Genomic DNA, 24,515 nt, shown 5'->3' on the forward strand with positions numbered 1-24,515 from the left:
AGAGCAAGGATTTTGTTGTTGTTGTTGATTTAAAATAAGATGTGCTTTGAATCACATATCTTTCCTGGGAGGAAGAAGTGAAAATAAACTCTCAACAATGTTGGCCACATTACTTGGTATAGTATCAGAAAGCTCCATGAATGAGATCCAATAAAAGAAAAAGTAGTAAGGGGAAACACACTCCAACTAGAGGGCAATAGAATCATAGAATCATAGAATGGTTAGGGTTGGAAGGGACCTTCAAAGGTCATCTAGTCCAACCCCCCTGCAAGAAGCAGGGACATCCCCGACCAGATCAGGTTGCTCAGAGCCTCATCCAGCCTGGCCTTGAACGTTTCCAGGGATGGGGCCTCCACCACCTTTCTGGGCAACCTGTGCCAGTGTTCTATAACTCACATCGTAAAAAATTTTTTCCTAATTTCCAATCTAAATCTACCCCCCTCTATTTTAAAACCATTACCCCTCGTCCTATTGCAACAGGCCCTACTAAACAGCCTTTCCCCATCTTTCTTGTAGGCCCCCTTGAGGTACTGGAAGACCACTATCAGGTCTCCCTGGAGCCTCCTCTTCTGCAGGCTGAACAGCCCCAACTCTCTCAGCCTGTCCTCATAGGAGAGGTGCTCCAGCCCTTTTATCATCTTTGTGGCCCTCCTCTGGACCTTCTCCAACTGGTCCATGTCCTTCTTGTGTTGGGGGCTCCAGAACTGGACACAGTACTCCAGGTGGGGTCTCACCAGGGCAGAGTAGAGGGGGAGAATCACCTCCCTCGACCTGCTGGCCACGCTCCTCTTGATGCAGCCCAGGATGTGGTTGGCCTTCTGGGCCGCAAGGGCGCATTGCCTGCTCATGTTAAGCTTCTCATCCACCAGCACTCCCAAGTCCTTCTCCTCAGGGCTGCTCTCAATCCATTCCCCGCCCAGCCTGTATTTGTGCCTGGGATTGCCATGACCCAGGTGCAGGACCTTGCACTTGGCCTGGTTGAACTTCATGAGGTTGGCACGGGCCCACCTCTCCAGCCTGTCAAGGTCCCTCTGGATGGCATCCCTCCCTTCCAGCGTGTCGACGGCACCACACAGCTTGGTGTCATTGGCGAACTTGCTGAGGGTGCACTCTATCCCACTGTCCATGTCGCCGACAAAGATGTTGAACAGGGCCAGGCCCAGCACGGACCCCTGAGGGACGCCACTCGTCACCGGTCTCCACATGGACATTAAGCCGTTGACCACCACTCTCTGAGTGCGGCCATCCAGCCAACTCTTTATCCACCGAGTGGTCCATCCATCAAACCCATGTCTCTCTAGTTTAGAGAGAAGGATGTCGTGCGGGACAGTGTCAAAAGCTTTGCACAAGTCCAGGTAGATGATGTCAGTTGCTCGTCCCTTGTCCACCGATGCCGTCACCCCGTCATAGAAGGCCACCAAATTGGTCAGGCACGATCTGCCCTTGGTGAAGCCATGTTGGCTGTCAGCAACCACCTCCTTGCTCTCCATGTGCCTTAGCATGGTTTCCAGGAGAATCTGCTCCATGACCTTGCCAGGCACAGAGGTGAGGCTGACTGGCCTGTAGTTACCTGGGTCTTCCTTATTCCCCTTTTTAAAAACTGGGGTTATGTTCCCTCTCTTCCAGTCATCGGGGACCTCACCAGACCGCCACAACTTCTCAAATACGACAGCCAGTGGCTTGGCAACTTCATCTGCCAGTTCCCTCAGGACCCGCGGATGGATCTCATCAGGTCCCATGGACTTGTGCACCTTTAGGTTCCTCAGATGATCCCGAACCTGCTCTTCGAGTACAATGGGCAGTTCTTCATTCTCGCAGTCCCTGCTTGCGCCTTCCACAGCTTGGGTGGTGGGACAGGAACTCTTGTCAGTGAAGACTGAGGCAAAAAAGTCATTGAGAACCTCAGCCTTCTCCATGTCCTGGGTAACCAGGACACCAGTTCCCTTCTGGAGGGGGCCTACATTTTCCCTGGACTTTCTTTTGTCCCCTACGTACCTATAAAAGCTCTTCTTGTTGCATTTTATATCCCTGGCCAGATTCAGTTCTGCCAGGGCTTTGGCCTTCCTTACCTTATCCCTGGCCACTCGTGCAGCCTCTTTGTAGTCCTCCCAGGCTACCTGTCCCCACTTCCACCCTCTATAGGCTTCCTTTTTCACTTTCAGTTGGTCCAGGAGCTCCTTGCTCATCCACGCCGGCCTCCTGGCCTTTTTGCCCGACTTGTTTTTCATAGGGATGCACCTCTGCTGAGCTTGGAGGAGGTGCTCCTTGAATATAGACCAACTTTTCTGGGCCCCTCTTCCCTCCAGGGCTGCCTCCAATGGCACTTGGCCCATCAGGTCCCTGAAGAGGCTGAAGTCCGCCTTCCTGAAGTCTAGGGCAGAGACCAATGAGGTCTGGGGAGAAACACCCTAAAAAGAGGGAGGAGAAACATCAAAGCAGTTCTGAGCTGAGAAAACTGCAGGTTAACATGAAATTTTACACAGAACATTAAGGAGATATGGCAGGTGTTAGTGAGGTTTTTTTTTCTCTTGGTATTTTGTCAATGGGAAGATATTGCAACAAGAGAAAAAGGGCATATTGGTCAAATTATGAACAAGAAGTTACCGATAATGAGGCTGGACCTGAGCTCAAGATCTCAGGTACTCATCAGATTTTCATCTTTAAGCTGTAATTCAGGGGAGCACTGAATGCAAAATAACATTCTTTGTGAAATCTGTTTGAGAAAACACTGAGAAAAACATTGAACTATGTCACTTATGATTCAATCTGGCATATCTTTGAAGTAATAAAGTTCCTCCAAAGAGGGAGAAATTGGTATGCAGATCTGCCTGTTGTCTGTTGACTCCCTGGCACTGAACAAATGAGTCTTTGTCCTCTTTGCTCTTCTTCTGACCTTACAACTCTTAGGTTCTTGGCTATAGAAGGACTTCGGTTTTTAATTTGTGTACTGCTGCACAGAAGACGGAAATCAGGGTGGGCATGTCAGCTGCTAAGTGCAGAAGGCTTCAACCTGAATTATGATTTCCCTGATGTTCTTTTCTGCAATCCCAAGGTACAGACCTGTGTCCAAGAGTGTGGCAGTTTGATACATGTCCTCTTGACTTCAGCAGTGGTTGACTTTTAAATATCACTTATGCAGTGTACTGAAGTGTGAATCCTTGTGTGATGTGTAACTATGTAGTGTGAACTTTATTCTTTGAATAGCTGTTTTTTCCATACTATAGACTTTGACATCATGCCTAAGTCCTTTTGGATTCTGGCCTCAAAATGCTAGAGGTCTGACTGGTGCAATGCTTGAGTTCTGCTAGGATATTTCTGAAATATTCTTCATTTTTCTGATAAAGCTCTTAAGAAAAACACATATTTTGTAAAAGATACTCAATCTTGACTGAAAGACCTCAAATGAAAGAGAGTAACACCTGGCATAGTTTACCGTGGGCGGTGGTTAAACACACCTCATATTTTGCTCCTTTCTCTTTGCCTTAATGTATTCTAGCTTCAGCTTCCAGTCCCTGAATCTTGTTATGCTTCTCTGTTCCAGTCATACACTAAACTTTGTCTGAAATCTTTCCCTCAGTAACATTGAGATAGGTGCAAAGTGCCAGTCTTCTAAAGCAGACACTACGTAATGTGGTAAAACACAACAAGGAACGATTTATTAAAAAGAGAGACGTACATATGCATCTCACTGTCTGATTTGAACATCCAGATGATAAAAGGAACCAGCACAATGAGGATGCTGTTTCGTTCCTCCATTCCTGTTCTTCAATAATCTGAGAATTTGAAAGGCATAAATATGCAATGAATTTTTTTTCCAGTTCTTTTTATATTGCAATGCACAATAAGAAAAGAAACTTGAGATGAGGTATTTTAATATTAGCCCTTTTTCAATTGTTGACAGCAACAATAAGCTACAAAACCTGACCATGAGGCAGCTTCTAAATAATTACTAGGCACGAGCTTGTCAATGCTATATTAAAGCATTATTAAAGTTAGAGGAATAAAAATCAGCAAGAGCTGTTTATCAGCATGCTTATGTATCTGGAACAAGTTGCAGCAGACTCGTAAGAGGTTTTCACAGCATGTCAGAAAATGCTACAGCTCTTTCTTTGGGTGGGTTGTCTTTAGTACTATTGCTTCAGCAGAGTTTTGCAAATCTTTCCCTTCTCCTCTTCTATGTGTCCTTGTCCCACATACACAAGCAGAATGGGACAGGCTTGTATAAAAATGAGGGAAAGACACTTTCTGGTGGGACCGGAATCTGCAAGCTTTAAAATACCAGCTTTCTGCAAATGTTACTGCTCTCCTAAATAAATAAATAAAAATTAGGCAGTCGTTTGACTGCAGGAACCCAGATCAAAATGGATGTGGAAAGAAACTTCCTCTGGAGAGTCAGGCAATATTGGGGAGAAAAGGCTCTGTGGTGTTTTGAAGCATTTCCTATCTCATGAAGAAAACTTTACTTACGTTTAGAAATCAAAAAGACATTTAATATACCTGAATATGTAAATCAAACGATCTAAAGCTGAAGTACAAGAGACAAAATTACATATGTGTAGTAGAAATTAAGTATTTCAGTAGGTCTTCAAAATACCTTGAAATAGTGCTTCCCGCAGCTTACTTATTCTGTGTGTATCCACAGTTTCCCTGAACAAACAGATCTCTTGCAAAAAGTCAAACATACTATGGCCAAACTCAGAGGCTTCAGTGGTGTTTCTGAACACAGCATAGCTGCAGCACAGAGCAAAATCTGACCAATGTGGCACAGTAAGTCCCCAAGAAGAGTGACCCAATTTGTTTAAGCTTTTTTTAAATTATTTTTTTTTTTTTTTTTTTTTTTAATTCCCTGTCCCTTCCATCCTCCTGCACTTTGCCCTGGAAACCTGGATGGTCAAAAGAATCTGGAAATGCTGCTACAATTAAATATGTGGTATGTAGTGCAGTGGCCTTATCTCCCAGGCTTCCCCCATGAGCTAGGCTCTGGGATCAGACGCATTTTCTATAAGCGCAATGTTTACCACCCCTCATGACAGAAAATGAGGGACAGTTGCTCAGGGATGGCTGTGGACAGCTGATCCTCTGTCAAGAGAGATGGACAAAGGTCTCTTCTCTCCTGTTATTTGCAAATTCAACAGTATGGTCTGGCCGTAAGGACGTTCTTCTGTTTTCTTAGCTGAGTGTTAAGTGTTTCCTAATGGGAACATGTGGATACGCATTTGTTCAACTATTCCTTCTGCAATCCTGAGGAAGAGAAGAGGATCAATGTAGCATGGGCCATCCTTATATGAATGTATTTTTAGGCCTTGCATTATGGGCACAAATGGGCCGAAAAGTCCACTTAAATGTATGAAAAATCTTTTTTACTCGGAATATGGTCAAAGAACTAAACAGGTTGCCCACAGAGGTTGTGAAGTCTCCATTCTTGAAGCTATGCAAAACTGGACTGACACAGACCTGAGCAATCTGGTCTCCCTGGCCATGCTTTGAGCAGGAGACTTCAACTGGACTATCTTCAGAAGTCCCTTCCAGCCTCAGCCATTCTGTAATCAGAAACTTTCCTAGGTGGGGAATGGTCAGCCTGCTCTGTCTGCTGTTGCCAGTTTGGTGCCCCATGGGGGAGGAAAGGTGGAGTGAGCCAAACACCCCACGCACAGACAACCTGTAAAATTATGTGTATTAAGCATTGTTTTCTGCCAGATACTTCCGCGTCTGTCTTTAACTATCACTGTTGAATCCTGTGTCCCACTTCCCAGTATCCCAGTATGTTCTGTCCTTTATAAAGGCTGATCCAACGCCAGCTGTGTTGTTCCCCACTGACTTTGGCAGGCAGGGCTTCAGTTTCTAAGGTAGCTTTGTTCTCTGCTGGTGGCAACTCTGGATTGGAAAGAGAAGGCATTTTCCTGATTAATGACTGCGAGTCTCGTGCTGCTGCCTGGGCTATTCTAGGACAGAGTCTGATGTAAACTGCTGTTCTTGGTCTCTCTGAAAAAAGAACCTGAAACTCCTGAATTTTGAGACAGGTGGTGGTGCTGCTTGGGGATACACACATTAACCACTCTCCAAAATTATTTGTCTGCAGAAACTGCTGCTATGCTGTCACTCCATGCAGCCCCCCACAGCACGTGTGCACGCACACACACACGCTTCCCTGCCAGTCCATCATCTCTGACTGGCAACTATTTTTGCAAAGCTGCCTTCTGTTTTGTCTCCTGCCTTCCTGCCTTTGCTCACACACGTCTTTCACTGATGCACTCTTTCCCTTTCCTAGGCAGGGAGCCCTTCTCCCACTTACAGCTTCTTTGCTTTTCATCCCACTCCACCATCTTCACCACCATGGGCAGTGCCCTCAGAGCTCTTTCCCTTTTCTTGTCAAGAGAGAAAGACTTCGTTTACACTATTGCCAGACTGTTTCTTTCAATACGTAACCACGTGCCATATGCCTTTCCTTTCCAACAGAGATTTATTTTCCAGCAGCTTTTGTCTTACGGACACCTGCAAACTCTTTATTGATTTGTCTTGTCGGCGTTCCCTGCACTGTCAGGGTCTCTGGCTCTGTTTATTTCCTGCAGCTTTTCTCTTCTCCTGGCATAAAGGTGCAGGCAGATATACCTGTGAGGCCTCTATTGTCAGCAAAAATGGACTTCCAATGTGGCCAGAAGCATAAATAACTTCCTTGTGGTCTCGTCCAAAAAATAAATTTAAACAAAGCCCTTTTATTTATCTGCACCCACAGAAAGTGCAAAAGGCTCCACTTCTGTGTTTTCTGTAGCTTTATAAATAGATTGTTCCTTTCCCTGCTTTCTCATTGCAGCTGAATGAATGCTGTCCAGGGACACTTAGTGCCCCCATCCCCTCGGTAGACATGGCATTAAAAAGAAAAAACGGAGAAAAAGGGTTTGATGTAAAATGACCATTTCAAAAGAGCATTGAGTGAATAATAGATCAAGCTTCACTTTGGTACAGTGTTTTTAATGAAAGATGCGCCTTTGCCCACATGCTTTTTCTCAGCGTTAACTTGAGAGACTGAAATGTATTGAGTATTCTCTCTAATTCAATAATCAGTGGTTAATTCTCCTCTGGCCTCTTCTGATCCTTTTGGTAGCACTCATTGGCCGCTCAAAATAGGAAGGTGAGATTTAAATTGAGCTCAAGCCTCTAAAGCTTGGATCAGCAGACTAGGTTTGGGTGTTTTTTTTTTTTTTTTTTTTTTTTTTTTTGGCATAAACTAATAGGCAATGGTGTTCAGATTTCCAGCTAGAGCAAAATAGGAAATTGCTCTGACAATCCCAGCAGCAACACTGGCTTTTTCTGGTGGCAGAGCTGATCCCTCTTTAGGGATAGGGCTGATTCAGTCACACAGAAGTTTTAACACCTGAACTGTCTCATGCTGTCCGGGGAGTTTGCCATGGGTTTAAAATAGAGAAATTGTGCATCTTTGACCCTACTCTCAGGCCATCACAGGTGATGTGCTTTTCTCCAGTCCCCGTTGCAGTTCAGGGGCGCTGCTCATCCTGTCAGGCCACACAGTGCCACTTGAGCTTTTTTCTCCCAACTCCTGTCCAATGGAAAATTCCTTCTTTCATCATCCGTGTGAGACTTGCTGAAATTCTCATGGCCCTATCACATCACAACATCCTTTTCTGCCTGGCAGCATGGGTTCTGCTTCTCCGCTCATCTCCCAGATGAACTGGATCAAAGGCAGTTGACCTTCTCAGTCTGCAGACTGACACCAGTGATGACTCTGAACTGAATTTGTGCTTCCATGAGCTAATCTCACACTAAAGCTCACACTGGCTTTTCTGAAAGTAAAAAATAAGATAACTTGTAACTTGTACAGTGTTGATTTGCTACATATTAGTCTTGAATTTGTCAACATTCAACCCAAAGACATTGGGGACATTTGTTTTTATCTCTGCGAGAGGGGAAAGGATAATTTGAGATTATTATTAGTTGAAATCAATGCCTGTTCTTCTCAGGGCAAAAGCCCCCAAACCAACCTTAATATTTTTGAAGTTTTCAGGTGGTAATCTTCTGTACACAATGAGACCCAAAATTTTAGAACCTAAAGCCAGGTTTAGTTCTGCTCCTAATTGCTCTTTATGGAAGTGTGGCCATTTACACAAATGGCAATAAAATCAGGCCATAACTATGAGCATAAACAGTTAGACCACTATTGCTTTAGTCCAAATTGAGATTGCTTGCTGATAATCTGAGCAATAAACTGGCTTTGATAAATTTCTTTCCCAACGTAATTTTGTCATCATAATTATTTGCTGTTCTACTTTGAATCTGCAAATTATCTCATACAGTTACATTTACATATGCAATAAAAACTGGGTACATGATCTATTATCTTGCCAGCTGTAAAAATAAATAAAACAGTTTGTGAAAGATCATTCTTGACTTTTATCAGAGCTGTAATAAATAAATAAATAATTACTTAGATGATAGATTCTTAGAAGGGATAAGTATGAAACAAGTTTGAGATGCAACACTTAGTATGTACACTGCTGTAGAAGTTTTGTCTGAAAGTTAATTCTGAAGCCATATTCAGATTAGAAATGGAATTAGATTTTTCATTTTGAAACATGCCCTGATAAAATATTCCTCTGTAAAAGGAACATAGTCTTTGAGTTTGAGTATTTGTAGTTTAACCAATAAACCTGTCTAAGAGACACAGTGGATGAAGGTACATCAATCATATTTTATGATTATGATAGCAACGTGGCAAAGAAGTAATGTACCAAATAAGTGTCGAAATTGATGGCTGTACCCTTTATGAGTCATAAAGAATAAAGACTTGTGAGATGTGTATATTTTCAGTATTACTGGCAAATTACTCAGATATTTTAGATACAAATATTAGAAAATAAGATGTAAAATTACTGGCATGCATTTTTATTTCCAAGAATGTGTAAAAAATGCTGACTGAGAAGGACCACCAATCACATGAAGAACAGAAATCCACACAAAGGCATGTTTCAGCAAATATGTCTTAGACCCTGTTCTTGTGGTTTCTACAATCTTTTAAATTAATTGTCTACATTTACTGATAAACCAGATCTTTTGGTTAAAAAAAAATAGTGAAAGCAATAAAGTATCTGAGAGTCTTATGTAAACCTATTGAGGTAAAGGTTAGCAAAATAAAGTTGACTAGCTTTTCATTTTGTAATTGACCCACGAACCTCCGCATCACCTTCTAGATTTGGTGACATATCAGTAGACTGTATGTACTATATACTGAACAATAAATAATTCATGAGCAGCCTTTACCCTGACAGAAGTTGAGAAAGATTGCTGCAAACGTAACTGGGGAAAAAAAAAAGAAGAAAAAAAAAAAAAAAAAAGGCATGGTGGAAGTGATTTGTGAAATGAAAATGGGTCAACAATGTCAAATTACCAATTCCTTCCAAAGGACTCACCGAGCTATAGTACTTACAGTAGTGTACATGAGGAACAAGGAATCAGGACAATAACTATGGGGTTTTTTTTTCTCTTAATATCTCTCCTAGGTTTGTCCATCCTCTCTCCAGTCCCCAAAAATCTAGTGGCAGCTCTTCAGTTAGCAATACTTTTTCTATTGCTTCACGTTCTCAGTTTTCCTTACCCTAGCAGAGTCAGACTTGATCCCTGCAGTAGTAGAAGACTTGCATGAAAAGTTGTGGTTACCCTGCAAATCTCTATTGAAATAGGTAGCGCATCTCCTCACTGAATTAGCACTCTGGGTATTGCAACTCTGTGGTCAGCATGTTCCCGGAGATGCCATAGACCAAAGGAGCTAGTAAAACTATGATCATAAAATTCCTTCTGCAAGACTCTACACATTGTCTCAAATGGACTTTGTTGACCCACTCTGGGTAACCAAGAGCCTGTAGATACATCCAGGTGCAACCACATGACACTGCACCTTCACCACTGGTGGGACTCTGTTCTCTACTCAGAGAACGTGCACCTGAGTTAGTGGGAGTCCAGGCCTGGAAGCCCAGCTGAGACATATGACTTCTTAGTGCCATTGTAGTCTTTTGTCACAGGTTTTATCTTTACACTGCTTCCCACCCAGAGCTGCCTTGTGGCCCAATGGCTCAAAAGGTGAGGAGATCTTCCCAGTGACATGCTGTGCTCTGCTGTCTCAATATGCCTTCAGAGTTGCCTCAGTATGTTCTCTCTGAGCCTTCTGTTTGATGTAAACCTCTCCTCTTTCTATTAAACTTGTGGAGTGTTGTGTATGGAGAGTCTGGCATGTCCTGAAGGATTCTGCATTTCAGTGTGACTGACTGACTCTTGGGCACTTGAAATATTAGTTGGGTATGGATTTTTCTGTGCTTGTTCTTCTGCTAAGTGTATTTTATATCTTTCAGGATAGGGAGCCTTACTCTGCAATAAGTTGAAGTTTATTGTGCTGAAGAAACATTAAAGAAGGTATAGACCCCTTGGGTTGAAGAAGAAAGAACTAGGCATGACCCTGACCTAGTCCATATGCAATGGCTTATCAGTTTGTCCGTAAGAAATCTACACAGACTCATTGCACTTACACTGAGAAGTGAGCAAAAACAGGGCAGAACTGAAGGCAGAAAAACCCAAGATGTTTGTCAGGTGAATTAATTCAAGGAGGAGCTGCAGCTAGAAACTCAACGTGGTTTTTTTTCAGTCTATCTTTGTGTGCAGATTGCTGCACTTTAATGCCTTTTTCCAACCTGCAATACTTAAAAATTACTTTAGATTTCTTGTAAATCAGCACTAATAACAGCCATTGAAGTATTCTTTGCCAGCCTCCTTGCATGATACTGAAAGTAATCAACTCTGTGTAAAAGTAATAAGCGTGGAATGCAATGTTCCCTTGGGGAATAATTTGTCTTCCCATATTGCCTTGCCTATACCCTTCAGGTACACTTTCCTTAGCTGTGATTGCTTTGCAAATAAGGATACTGGCTTTCACATTGCTGCTTAAATACTGCTGTGTAGTATATGCCTTAGGTGCTAGTTCTTTTGGCTTTTGGTCTGAAAGACTTACAGCACTGAAGCAACCTATTGGAATAAATCCTTCTGGCCTTTACTTGCACTGGCAAATGCAGAAAAAGGTTAGAGAATATGAACTGTTTGCATAAGATGCTCTTTTACCTTGTACATGAGGTGTGCAGGGATGCCTGTTTTAGTTTAGAAATGCCTTTACTATTGGGCAGAGATATTTTCACCCAGACTTCCTCTGGTGTGCTTCTGGAAGGTATCCTGAAGAGTCATATACCTCTCCACAAATATGTAGACACCTTTCCAGACACAAGAATGCGCAGAATGCACAGAGGTGAATTGCACTGAGTGTACTCGTAAATGCTTTTTCTTACTGTGTAAGGTGTTAAGAGGTCCATCTGCCTAGAGGCTTGGTCCTCATTTTCCTGGTAGTATGTTGTAATCTTCATTGGACTTCACCCTTGCTAGGTTCTACAAGGAGGAGAAGTGGAGTGATTATGTCTATTTACAGCCAGGGAAGCTGAGATCCTTGTCAGATCCAGGTAATTAATGTGAGGTTGTGCAGCCCATACACAGCTGAATGGTGATTTGAACTGGAGTATCCAGCAGTGTCTGGTTCTCTTGACACAAATGAAGGTCCTTCACAGTTCTTGTCAGGAGTCTTTTCTAATGCAGACAACAGAGCTACCTTGCTGAAGACTCTTCTGCTGGACTACCCGCATCTGTTTCCAGATCTGCATGGTCTTTGGATGTAGGAGTATAAAGCACAGTTTCTATCTGCTGTCTCTGTTCTCTGCTCTCCATGCTTTTGAAGGGTGAGACTTGAGCAGAGACAGGTGAATTCTCGGCTGCTCTTTCTCAGTGTGGCAATTAGTGATGCTCTGTGCATGAACAAGGGGAAAATTTGGAGTCAGATGATGGCTCCCAGAAAAAAATTGTTTTCTATCCCATTTCTGAAGGGATGGAACCTGAGCGTGTTTTTTACACAGGACTTGTGACCAAATTGCAGGATATCCCAGAATGACTCCTTTGCCCAATGTTTTATCAAGTGTCCTAGAGTTGAACTGTATAGAATAGCATGGTTACTTCTTGATAGCTGTTTCACTTAGCAAAACCAAAGCATACATTAGCCTGTGAATATGACTAAGAACACCATCATAAAGGCAGGAGAGGAAAATCTTAATCCCTGCACTGAAGCAATGCTTGTAGGGCTGATTACTGGCAATTAATTATGTCCTGGAGTCTTGCTGTACATCTTGTGTTTACCAGAACCGCTTACAATTATTGCTCACCTACCTTTTACACTGTGGCACAATGCACCTATTGTACTCCGAAAGCCCTAAGTGCATTGAGTAAGGTCAGAGGAGATTGGCTCAGATTTCAAGGCAAAGAAATATGGATTCAGCTCTTTAGAATCAGCTCTAAGGGATTTGAAAATCTCCCGTCAGTTTAAAGAACTTTATCATTCTAGCTCCTTAGTATCCATCCTGCACATACGACATTCAGACCTCCCTGTAAGGATGCTCAACTCCACTAATGTATTTGGGCATTCCCTTTTTCTTGGCAAGTTCTACTTTGCATGAACAGATTAAATGCACCTGGAAATGTAAAATGTGAGCTATGGAAATGAACAAAGGAAGCCAGTAACAGCTCATCTTGAAAATGCACTCACACCCGAAAGCCACTTAAATGCTGCCTGTCAGACACTGGAAAGGCAACCCCATGCTAATTTAGCCGGGATGGGATATCTGCCACCCAAATGCTAAATCAAAGAACTTTATGAATTGGAAATGTGGGCTCCTTGGTAACATAAACAACCTTCTAGGACTTCTTCAGCTTTAAACATGGCTGGAGCACCTCTCCTATGAGGACAGGCTGAGAGAGTTGGGGCTGTTCAGCCTGGAGAAGAGAAGTCTCTGAGGAGACCTTATAGCAGCCTTCCAGTACCTTAAGGGGGCCTACAGGAAAGAGGGGGAGAGACTGTTCAGTAGGGCCTGTTGTGACAGGACGAGGGGTAATGGTTTCAAAACAGAAGGATAAAGATTTAGATTAGATATTAGGAAAAAAATTTTTACACTGAGGGTTGTAGAACACTGGAACAGGTTTCCCAGAGAGGTGGTGGAAACCCCATCCCTGGAAACATTCAAGGCCAAGTTGGATGAGGCTCTGAGCAACCTGATCTGGTTGGAGATGTCCCTGCTCCTTGCAGGGGGGTGGACTAGATGACCTTTGAAGGTCCCTTCCAACCCAAACCATTCTATGATTCTATGATTTTCCATAGTGCATGGGGGTGTACCGAAGCAGTGTTGCACATAGACAGAAAGGAGACAGGGCAGCAGGGGTAGGGGGCTTCAGCATGAAAACTTCGGGTCTTAGTCACCTGAATAGTAGAACCCTTCCACTAAACCAAAACATTATAGCAGGCTGCTGTTATGACTTCCAGCCACTGGCAAACTCGTTAAACCAATGCGTAGGTGTTCTGGCCTGTGTGTGCACACTATGTATTTGTTGAGCATCTCCTGAATTATATTGAAGATTGATTAAGCTGCACTAGCCTCTATTGGAAGTAATCTGACTCAGTGCACTCTAAAACCAATATAAATCTCTAAACCTATTTAACCTTCCCACTTAGGAATGCATTTCGTTGAATATAGCAGCTTGATGTTCATTAAAATTAAAGACAGAAAATAATATTAGGTAATGCGGTGCTTTTCCCTTAGCAATGTAGGGCTGGCACCTCCTTGATGTTCCAGTTTGACCCTTTGTGTTGTTTTGAGACTAATGAATTTATTTTCACATGTTATTGGGATATTTTCTCTGATTGTTCCCCATACTTCTCGTACATTGTCATCACCTTGTCTGTCTTTCCCCATTCAGATATTTTTTGGAGCATGCTATACCTACATAGAAGAGGTTTATATCTGTTGGTCTTCTATCTAGCATGTAACAATAGTCATTTTAGGACATTGGACTCAATCTAAGCCAAAAAAAAAAAAAAGGATATGTAGCTGTCAAGGTACAAATAAATGTTTCTTGCATGGTGGGCATCACTGTAGCTTTTTGAGTCTAAAATAATAATAACAGTAACGCTGGTTTTGTAGATACTGTATATTGGTCACAGCTACAGAAGTTTGTTTCTACTGTTGCATATATTGACTTGTTGGATCAGTAACTACAGGTGTTTTTTCAAGCTAGCACAAATTTGACTTTTCTCAAGTTCTGAGATTGGCCTGATTTCTCTTGAAAAGGAAAAACTGGAAATGAGTAGCAGTTTTTGAAGTGTTGAATGTGGAAGAGAGTGTTTATAAAGCTGTAGCCTCAGGACTAGAACAGTTACAGATCCAGAAAGGCAATATTTAAATATTAACGTATATAGAGTCGTTACAGAACATCAGGATTAACGTAATGGACCAAATGCATCCTGGGTGTTAAGCTGTCTGAGGTCACTGTTGTACCAGGGATGCTGCTGATGTACGACATGAAAGAAAGAGTGCTCTGGTTTTTCACTTTGTGGAGACTTGTTGCTAAGCAATTGGGAAAACAGTAAGGCAAAAGATATGAAAGCATAATTCATTTTGTAAACAATAAAAATCTTTACAATTTTGGAAGAAGTGGCAGCAATAATACGTAACATCAGAAAGGAGAAGCTCTACAGAACATCAAGAGAACATTATTCAAGCTTTTTTTTTTAAGAATGCCAGAAGATTGACAACTCCATGCTGATGTAGAATTGAGTTAACGTCACTGATATCAATCACTTCCCCACCATGGTACGCAGTACCTAAAACCACAGTAAAGTTAGAGAGGCACGCACATGCACACACTCACACTGCAGATTTATTTCACCAATGTAACTTCATGACATCAAAAGTGGTGATAAAGTTTTACAATTTGCAGGTGGGGAAATTTTTTTCACATGAATGCAACTTTGTACAGCTAGCTCTTTACAGACAGTTTTGTGTTGGTGTTTTGTTGTTGTTGTTTCGTTATTTTTTTTTTTTCTCAAGAGTGCCAATAAACACCTAAGTTACAGTAGCTTTTGCCCATGAATTAGTAGAGGAAGCACTCATTTCTCAATGACAGCAGAAAATTAGCTACTGCTTGTCCCTACAGAACAGGTTTAGAATGAGAAAGCAGTCACACCTATTCTTTCTCGGTCAAAAGAATAGCAATTTCTTGTTTATCACTTTTGCAAATGGTGTTGGCTCCCTGGTTGGGCATTTCCAACTAAACACCTACCTGGGGGTCCTGCAGCGTTATTCCCTGTACCAATCCTTGTCTGATTAAATGGCTGTTGCCCTTTTGAAATCAATGGAATGAAGACATTTTACATTGCCTGAGGAACTGTCCTAAGGTAGAAATACTTCTTTTAATCTTTTAAATCAGCTAGTACTATATTAAGAAAGAGTGGCACAATCTGTTCGTCTGTTATCTTTACAAAAAGGATCCAGTCTTTTCTTTGAAACTCCCAAATTTGGTAGTCCACATGCACTCAGTGCTCAAGGGTACTTTCTGAGAGGCTGCTCAGGCAAGATCATTCATGTGTTTTACATATGGAGAAGGGTAAGAACACATCTGGATGTGTGAAACTGGTTGCACAAAAACATTTTTTCTGTTCCTCTTGCTGTTTAGCTGTATTTCACCATGAACTACTCTCCTTCAGCAAATAAAGGGGAGAAAACCCTAACATTCCTCTTGAAGTGTGGACTGTGGCATCCAGAAAGATGTTTTATTTTAAATCAAAACATTTTTCTTGTTTATTTTTTTTCACAGCTAAATCCTTTGGCTGATTTAGAAAAAACCTTTTCAGGAAACTGTATTAATCCTTTCTAGCGGCCAAGAGAGTGAAAAGTTCTTAAATTAACATTTTATCCTTGTTGCCAGCCTCTCTCATTTGCACTTAGCTGAGGAGAAAAAAAAAAACAAACCCTCATCCCAAAGCCACTCTCTAATCCTACTGCTACATCTCTGGATCGCTGCTGGCTGATGCTGTCAAGTGCAGCATACCACAGTTTATCAGATCAGTCATCCCTATCACCAAAGCAAATGCAAGGGCAAGTACTCTGCCTGCCTGCATCACCTCACCCGAGCAAACCCACATTGCTGCCCCATTTCTCTGTTGGTTTGCTCCAGCCATCTGATGTGCCTCAGTGGGACGGGATACCCGACCTTGCCGAGCTGCAGTGGATTGCAGAGAATCCGGGATTTGTCCCAAGGCATTTCTGCTTTATGCACACCCACAGAAATGCTATGGGTGCCACAGTGTCTGTTTCTTTGATGAAAAGACCTACAAGTTCACAGAGACAGGCCTAAAAATATAATGAGTTTTGGCCTTCTACAGACAATATGAATGTTTGCTTTTTAAAGTTTCACTTTAGATTTTATATTTTCATTAAAGAGCAACAATTCAGATTTTATTTTCCATATAGGTCTGGCAATATAAAGAGTTTGTTCGGTACGCAGGTGAACTCATCCATGACAAATTACATAGAAACTATGGAAACATTCTGCTTAATGGAGTACAAGGTCAGGCTGTCTCATGCTAAAAAATTCATCATTCCTCTGCTTTTTTTTTGCACAGGGTTTCTTGGGAGGCGGGGGAAAGAACTTCAGATTAGTAGGATACGGGGAGACTAAATAATAGAATTGTTTAGAGTTAGTTGAATTAATTGTTGACTTCTGCTACCTGAGAATTTTTTTCTTTTCCTTTTTAATTTGTTTCTTTTATGCTAGAGGAAGTGTTCATTTCTTCAAGTGTTGATCAAACGATTTATCTGAATGTATTTCCATTTCTGGAGCACTGACGTCACTCACAGATGTGCCCTTGCGTCCCCTGAGACTCGTGTGGGAGCCTTCTGTGTTGAACAATTAACAGCCCAAACGAGGACATAGGGTGGGCCCTTGGGGAGCAGGAGTCCCAGGCAAGGCTGGCATCCTCAGGTATCTCTTGTGCTTCAGTGGCTTTGCTGGTGGTGGTTGGAACAGGCCATTGTGCTATAGCATGCCAAAATATTTCCAGGACATCAGACACGGATACTCTCACTTTCCACTCAGCCTGAGTGCAGGAGGGTTGGTTACACACTAGGTATGTGGATTCATCCCCATAATGAAATTTTGTGTTTGCCTTCGTGATAGCGATTAGCTTCTCTTTTCCACATAGACCTCCCATCCTCCATGGGTTTATCCAGCAGGTGTCCTGGAATCACTGTGAGTGCTCAGCAGAGCAAAGATAATTTTTAATGGATTGTATCCTAGATTTATTTGGGTTTTGGGGATTTGATAAGATTTCCAGTTATTTCTCCCCTTCAGTATTTTCAGATTCTGAAAAAAAGTAGAACCAGGTTCATTGTTCTAATACTGAGATAATCCAAATGTTTGTTATTCAATTTCGTGTATATGAAAATAAAACCATACATGTGAACTCACATGTGAAAATTACTACTGTAAAGAAGAGGGGATATTCCACATCTGCTGCCTGTACCAACCTTGCTTGGCCTTTCCCTTGAGGTGAAGGGTCAGATCTGTTTAAAATAATGAATCCTGAATTCCAAATGGGAAGGAGCTTCATGGTTTTCAGGAACAGGTGAAATGAGTTGTCACATATGCGAACTTGTCACCTTTAGTTAACTTTATTTCATGCAAATGCTTAAGATGCAACAGAGTAGGCTGTACCAAGTAGTTTGACCTCAGTAATATTTCAGCATATACTTGAACGTTATGCTGATTTCAAGTTCACAAATATAGTTAATTTTGAACATTTTGACAAAACACTGCATTCACAACTACAGTGTACCATAGAGATGGGTTGTTTATAATGACATTTTCTTTAGAGAAGCAGAAGGGAGAGGAGGGACTGAGATTCCACTGCCAGTAGTTAGGACTCTGTCTGGACTTGCAGGAGACAGCTCTCCAGGTCTGTACCCTGCCTGTGTCAGCGACCTCTGATGTGTGAGAAGCATGGCGGTAAACCAGACAGACTCAGTGTCGAACTCAACCTTTCTCATCTTTCCCATCCATTTATCCTGAGGAGGAGAAATAAGCAAATCTTTATTTTTGTGGCCACATTTCCAGAAAATTTTCCCAAAGACCTGTCCTTATCAGTGCTGTTTATCCATGAAGATGAGTGACACAGCTTCCAGGTTCAGTCTTAGAGGCTTTGTGAAGCGCCTGAACAGTAGATGTGTCCCTAAGTATTTCATGGCTCACGAACGCATATTTCTGCCCTGAGGTTTGGTTATGGAAACAGGGGAGCCCCAAAATTGCTAATTTACAGGCAGCTGTATTGCAAGCATGCAAGGGGCAGTGTCTGACGGGACTGTGTTTGGTCTGTACGTTTTGTCCTTCTGAATCATGTCCCTGAGTGGCAGCTCCGGAGGAAAGGAGACTACTTTGTGCTTGGGGGACGGTGGAGCCTGATCAAGGGGGTACATTTCCAAGATGCAGGTGATAAGAGGAGAACGACAATGAAAGCACTACATAGAAGAGTCTGAGAAGAAATAGACCTCACAAAGGATGGAGACCAAAAGCTTCCTTGGAATTAATGGGAATTCACAGAGTTTTTGTGACTGAGAAGGCCCTTGAGCTGGCCAAAGCAAATTCTGAAGGCTGGAACAAGATCTGCCAAGATGCAGAGGGAAAGTAGCTGATAAGCCCCCTCTTATTTGTCTTCTACCTTTCTAGCTTTCTTGGTGATTTTCAATTTTTCTTTCTCTAAGAAGGGAAGTATTTTGCTTCAAGTTCTTATAAAACGTGACATTTTTGAGTTTTTCCTTTTTTTTTCACCAGTTAGAAAAGGCTCTCACAAGCCTACCTGAGAGCTCTGGTTTACCTGGGCTCATCTCACAACACTACTAAGCTCCTGACCAAGAGTTGTCATTTTTTGAAAGTGCAGAGTGTCCTGAAGCTTCATGTTTTATTGCTTTGCCTGACACTTATTTCTCAGTTTCATATTAGAACACTAATATTCAGTTGAATATTTTGAACACGCACAGACAATGCCACTTTCTTTATAGATTATTTAAGGGATTTTGGTTTTCTCTTCACCCTGCTCTTATTTCTGCATGGTCTATAGCTTTTCTTTCTTCAAGCTTATGTTACTGCTGGTAACATAAGAGAACAAGCTTATGTTCTCTGCTGCCTGGCTGGAGGTCCTTGCTTAGCATTTACCTAGGCTGGTGTGAACCAGGAATGTATGCCTTTTTTTTTCATGAACATAAACAACTACTCTGTAAGGCCAAAAAAACTTGCAAAGATGTGATTTCTATTAGCCTTCCCATTTAGGGTTGTAGACACAGACACATCTGATGCTTTTTTTCTCTGAAGCTGCTTGTACTGGGATGAATAATGCACACTGGGAAAGGATAACTTAAACCTGGGGAGGAATCTTTGGTTGCCATTCAGATTCCTATGATTGGACCCTCTGGCATGTATACCTAGAAGAAGCATGAATCATCCGTCTACTTTAAGCTTTTTTGTAGCTGAAATTCACTTCCCTGCAGGTCAATTCAATATTGTCATACCCTTATGAGGCAAGGCAAATGTTAGCTTCCTGAGTGTGATTCACCTACCTTTTGTTCAATGAAAATAAGCTCATGATGAGCATCACTAATAACTTCTCTATGTGTGCATTACAAATGGGTCCACATTCACCCTACTCTCAATCTTAAACCAAAAGTATTTCAGAAACGCAGTACAAACTTGTTGTCCTTCTGCCACCCCCTTTACCTTCATCTCAGCAACCTCCTTCTCAAGGCAGATGGCTCCCACCCCCACTCAGCTCCCCTCGACACCCTGCCAACACCAAGCCCAGCCACCCTTGTCATCTGTCTCTTGTCTCTAACCTAGTTGCCTCAGATATGACAGACTACAGTCTCCTCTCCTTCCCTAAAAAGAAACACTGCACCAGCATGCCAGTACCCAGAAAACCTGATCAAACTAATGTGATGGGGGATCAGAGAAGGAGTGGAAGGTTTCCCTGTGGAAGATTTTTGACTTTTCAGCCAATATAACTAGAAACTGTTAAATTTTTGGCTATTTATTTCTTCCTGTCTAAAAAAAAACCAAACACACCCTCACTTCCTTCTCCTGGTGTGGTTAGAAATGCTGCTGAAGCATAATGTGGGAGCTCTTGTTCAACGCCTTGTGCATCTGTTCTCCCTCAAGGCTTCCTGACCCCCTCTCCTCCCAAAGCACCTTGCTGAGCCTCCTGAATTCTGTCTCTTTGCTTCCCATAGGAAATCCAGCCCAGAGAGATGGAGAGAGTATGTGACATTTCAACATCATGCCAGTCACATGTCATTTTTTTTTGGCTGAAATCTGAGAACCTTTCAGAATCCAAGTGCTTTGGTTTTCTATTTTCTCTAGCAAGTTGCAATTATTCAAGACAACCAGAATCCCTCTTTTTTTTTTTTTTTGGGGGGGGGGGGGAAGGGGGTAAAAAACCCAAAGTAAACCGAAAGAACCAAGACATTCTCATTGCCTCAATTTCTGCTGAAAATGTTTTGATCAACTTCAGTAACAAGCTGTCTGCTGCAGTGCGTAAGATAGCTGTAAAATGTGACTTTTCTTGAGACATCTCTCTAAGATCTACTGGCTCCAAGCTCGACAGATTTTTCGTCTTTGGTACTGATGGAGTCGTCTGATCATAGTACTCTGGTCAGGTTTTCTTTGCCTATTAAAGAACCTTGTGTTCTCGTCTCCCATCATTACACTTGCACATAAACCTTTGTAAATTGGCCCCAGGAGAGCCTGGGGAATTTATAATCAGGATCATAATATATCTTCAATAAAGTATCTTCATATAAAATTTCACATTTGAAGTTAGACCCATACTTTTCTAGCTCAGGAAACAAAATGGGTCCACCTCTGCACTTAAGCCCATATTTATAAATGACACTTAATCCAGTGTCTCCCACTGGAACATTGGGCTTTCAGTGATTTGTTAGGCAATACCTTGTCCTTTCCCTCCATTGATCCCTCATTTGTTTAATATATTTTGCATTCTTCAGTCCTACAGCAATGCAGTTTCTTGGTTGTGTTTTGCTCAGTGATACTGGAGAAGGGATGTTTAGGAAACACTTCCGATTTTCCTTACCTTTTTAATACCTCGATATGGAAGCTCTGTGAATAGGAATGTGCTGGTACTGCATAGGGTTGCTAAAGAAACACTTTCAGAAGCTCTTTTAGGTTTCCTTGTGCTTGGTGCTATATATGTAAGAAGACACAACACGAGGTAAGGGAGCATAAGAAATAAAGGAAAAGGATGCTATAATTTGTCACCGTGTCGTATGGATGTATGTTATCATGTGAATAGATATATCTCTGTACCCTGAAAGCATGCCAGTGGATGCAGAGAGGTGCATTCATGCTGCATTCCTCAGTATTGTGGCATAATTTTTTTTTTTATACTGAGGGTGGTGGAACACTGGCACAGGTTGCCCATGGAGGTGGTGGATGCCCCATCCCTGGAAACATTCAAGGCCAGGCTGGATGTGGCTCTAAGCAGAAAACATTTCCTGTGAATCAGCAGTGTTGCATGGCCTGAAACAGCACTGGCTTTGTGTGTGCTTGCATGCTTCAGATGTGGAGCATCAGTGGGGAATACAAACAGACCAGAGTTTGACCTAATAAGATCTAAGTAGAAGACTGGGACAGGTTGCCCAGAGAGGTGGTAGATGCCTCATCTCTGGAAACATTCAAGGCCAGGTTGGATGAGGCTCTGAGCAACCTGATCTGGTTGGAGATGTCCCTGCTCCTTGCAGGGGGGGTGGGACTAGATGACCTTTGAAGGTCCCTTCCAACCCTAACCATTCTATGATTCTATGACGTGTGAGGACAGCTGTTCTTTGAGTTTTAATTTTGTTTTATATTTGTCTTGTACATGTAGAGTTATCAACAAGAAATGTGAGCTTAACTTTTGGTGATGAATCGGTGCTAACAGTTCACTAGTTCTATTTATAAGCCTAACAGCAGCCTTAGAAATGGTCACTGGCAAACTGAGTGAGCTGCTTCCTTCTGAGACATTTAGTTATTATCAGAGTCTATACAGCTGAAAATCCCATCAAAAAAAACATAGATGTGCACTCTATGACTTTCAAAAGCAGCTTGGTGTCTTGGGTGACAGTTGATACACTGAAAATTAGTGAAACTTTTGCTCTCAAGCAATTTAGGTAAAAAATTCCCCTCCTGTGTTTTGTTTGATGCTAAAGCTGAGACAGGGAAAATCATGAAAGTGAGAGGTGAGTCAAGGAGACAGTTCTGTTGTTTCCACAGAGCTGAAACAACGATCGACCAGACTGGGTTCCCGCTTTCTCTAGAATTACTGAAGCTCTCAAGGAGAGAGTTGCATGAAAGGTCTCTATATTTTTGCTTTTGTCTAATTCACTCACAAAGGCTTTTTAATAGGTTACGCCAGTGATTTTTACCACTAATTCTGCGTTTGCATTTGTTTCAGCCTGGGCAATGGAAATTTTATTGATTTATTTCTAACCACAAAAGATTTTTTGTTATCATGTAGCAGCCTAGCAATAGCTGTGGGAATTGAGAAGAAATTTTAATTTACAGGGCTTGCTAAACACAACTGCTTTCATTCTGTATTTAAATTGCTTGAAGGGACACAAATCTGGCCTCCTTAACTTTAACACAAAAATTGTAATGTTCTTAAGGTAGATGTAAAATGCAGAAGAAAATAAAGAATAATAAATTAGGACCTGTGATCAGGGTCTTTATCTTTCCTAAAGCTTTTCTGAAGATTTAGGTGCATAATGCTATTAAAAAGAAGGTGAATAAGTAAACACTATCTTTCAGCAGCAGCTTCTTCTGGGATGAAATCTGAGCAGCTTTGTTTAGAAAGCTTCAGGTTCCATGATGTAATTTTGATGACATTTAAATTTAGCATTCATATTGCAGAGTAAAGAGAGAGTTGTCCCCGTTGCAGCAAGGCTCTCCACTTCCATGCAGGGGTGAAGGCAGTAACGATTCTGCTCATGGCACCGTGAATAATGTCCAGAGAGACAGTCATGGCTGCAAGTGAAAACAACTCCCTGCTTGCCCCCTCATCATTAAACAAATATTTAGCATGTTAATAAGTGCTCATTATTTTAAGCAGTTAGGTTAGCATTAAAAGGGAGAAAAATAATCAATTTGTGCTGGCTGGGGCAGCAACCCTGCTGACTGCCTGAGTGCGATAAACAGCAAGGGTGGAAGAGGGAGCAGACCTTCGCACTCGTCCTCGGAGAGTGCAAGTATCACTGAACACGTGCAGACAAAATATTAATTATTTTTAAATAATTAATTCTTTTTCAGAGCACTAAAATGCTCTGAAAACGTTATTTCATATTCTGATTGAAGCCTACATTGCTGCCAAAAGCTGGGGTCTTGCCTTGCACAGTCTTTTTCCTGTCTCATTTGTTTCTCAGCCCAGTTCACCAAACACCTGGGCTGGGCAGCCACCTTCAGGAGGTAGAACAGGGGGACAGGGTGGCCTTAGGGCAGGAACAGGCATCTGAGTGTGTGGGGACAGGTATTCCAGAGAGGTGGCTGTGGAGTCACAGGTGAGACACGAGGGCAGGTGTGACCCCTGGGTATCAGAGACGAGGTGCTGTTGGTTAGGAGATGAGGAGAGGTGGCACTAGCGAGGCTATCGCTGGAATAACATGTTCAGTTCGGTGGCCATCCTGAAAACTGAGACTGGGAAACTTGGAAAAGAGCTACAGAAATGCCTACAGACCTGGGATTGTGCCCTTCAGTGACTGAGCTTGAAGGTGGTTTTAGTTTACAACCTTTGTATGTGAGTGGCCTCTGAAACTGGGGGAATGGTCCTCAAATTAGCAAACCGAGAAATTACCAAAGAAGTGGAACAGGAAAGTCAAAGTTGTGCTGGAAACAGAGAGTGTGATTTTGACAATAAAGGTAATTCCATACTGAAACTGCTTGTGAGCCTTAACTGAACAGCCTTCTAAAACATGGGCAAGAGCTTCAAAGAAGCTGTGGGTTCGATGCTGGTTTTGGGGTGGGGAATCTTTGGTCCACAAGCTGTAAGATGGTGCAAATCTCTAAACAATTCTGTGTACTTCTTTAGAGGGAAGACTTTGTTGGCCCCAATATTTTTTCATTACATTCTTGGTGTATTTCTCTATGTCTCAGAATGAATAAAACACTAATCTTAACGTTATGTTGTTTTTCATTTAAAATGGCAACATTTGAGAGGTTTTTTTTCCCCACTTAGAAACTTATTCCTTTTCTCTGTTTTTATGGCCTGGAGGTTTTCTCTCTTTTTTTTTTATTTATCATCTCATATTGCTATGGTTCGAAGATATACAGCAGTGACGCAGGCTGCTGTTGAGTTTTGGTTCTTTGACTGGTTTCTATTTTTAGAGTGTTCTTAGTTGCACTGAAAACAAGCAGCAGCAATTGTATTAGCCCCAATATATAGCACAGTTTTTGTCAGAAAATACAATGTGAATAACACAGCTTGCCCCATATTTAGCGACTGTGCAGAATGTGACCCTTTTAATGAACATACTCTACGTATATAAGTAATAGGTCTTGCT

This window comes from Chlamydotis macqueenii, chromosome 5, assembly GCF_036417535.1.
Source record: "Chlamydotis macqueenii isolate bChlMac1 chromosome 5, bChlMac1.mat, whole genome shotgun sequence".
Classification (NCBI taxonomy): Eukaryota; Metazoa; Chordata; class Aves; order Otidiformes; family Otididae; genus Chlamydotis; species Chlamydotis macqueenii.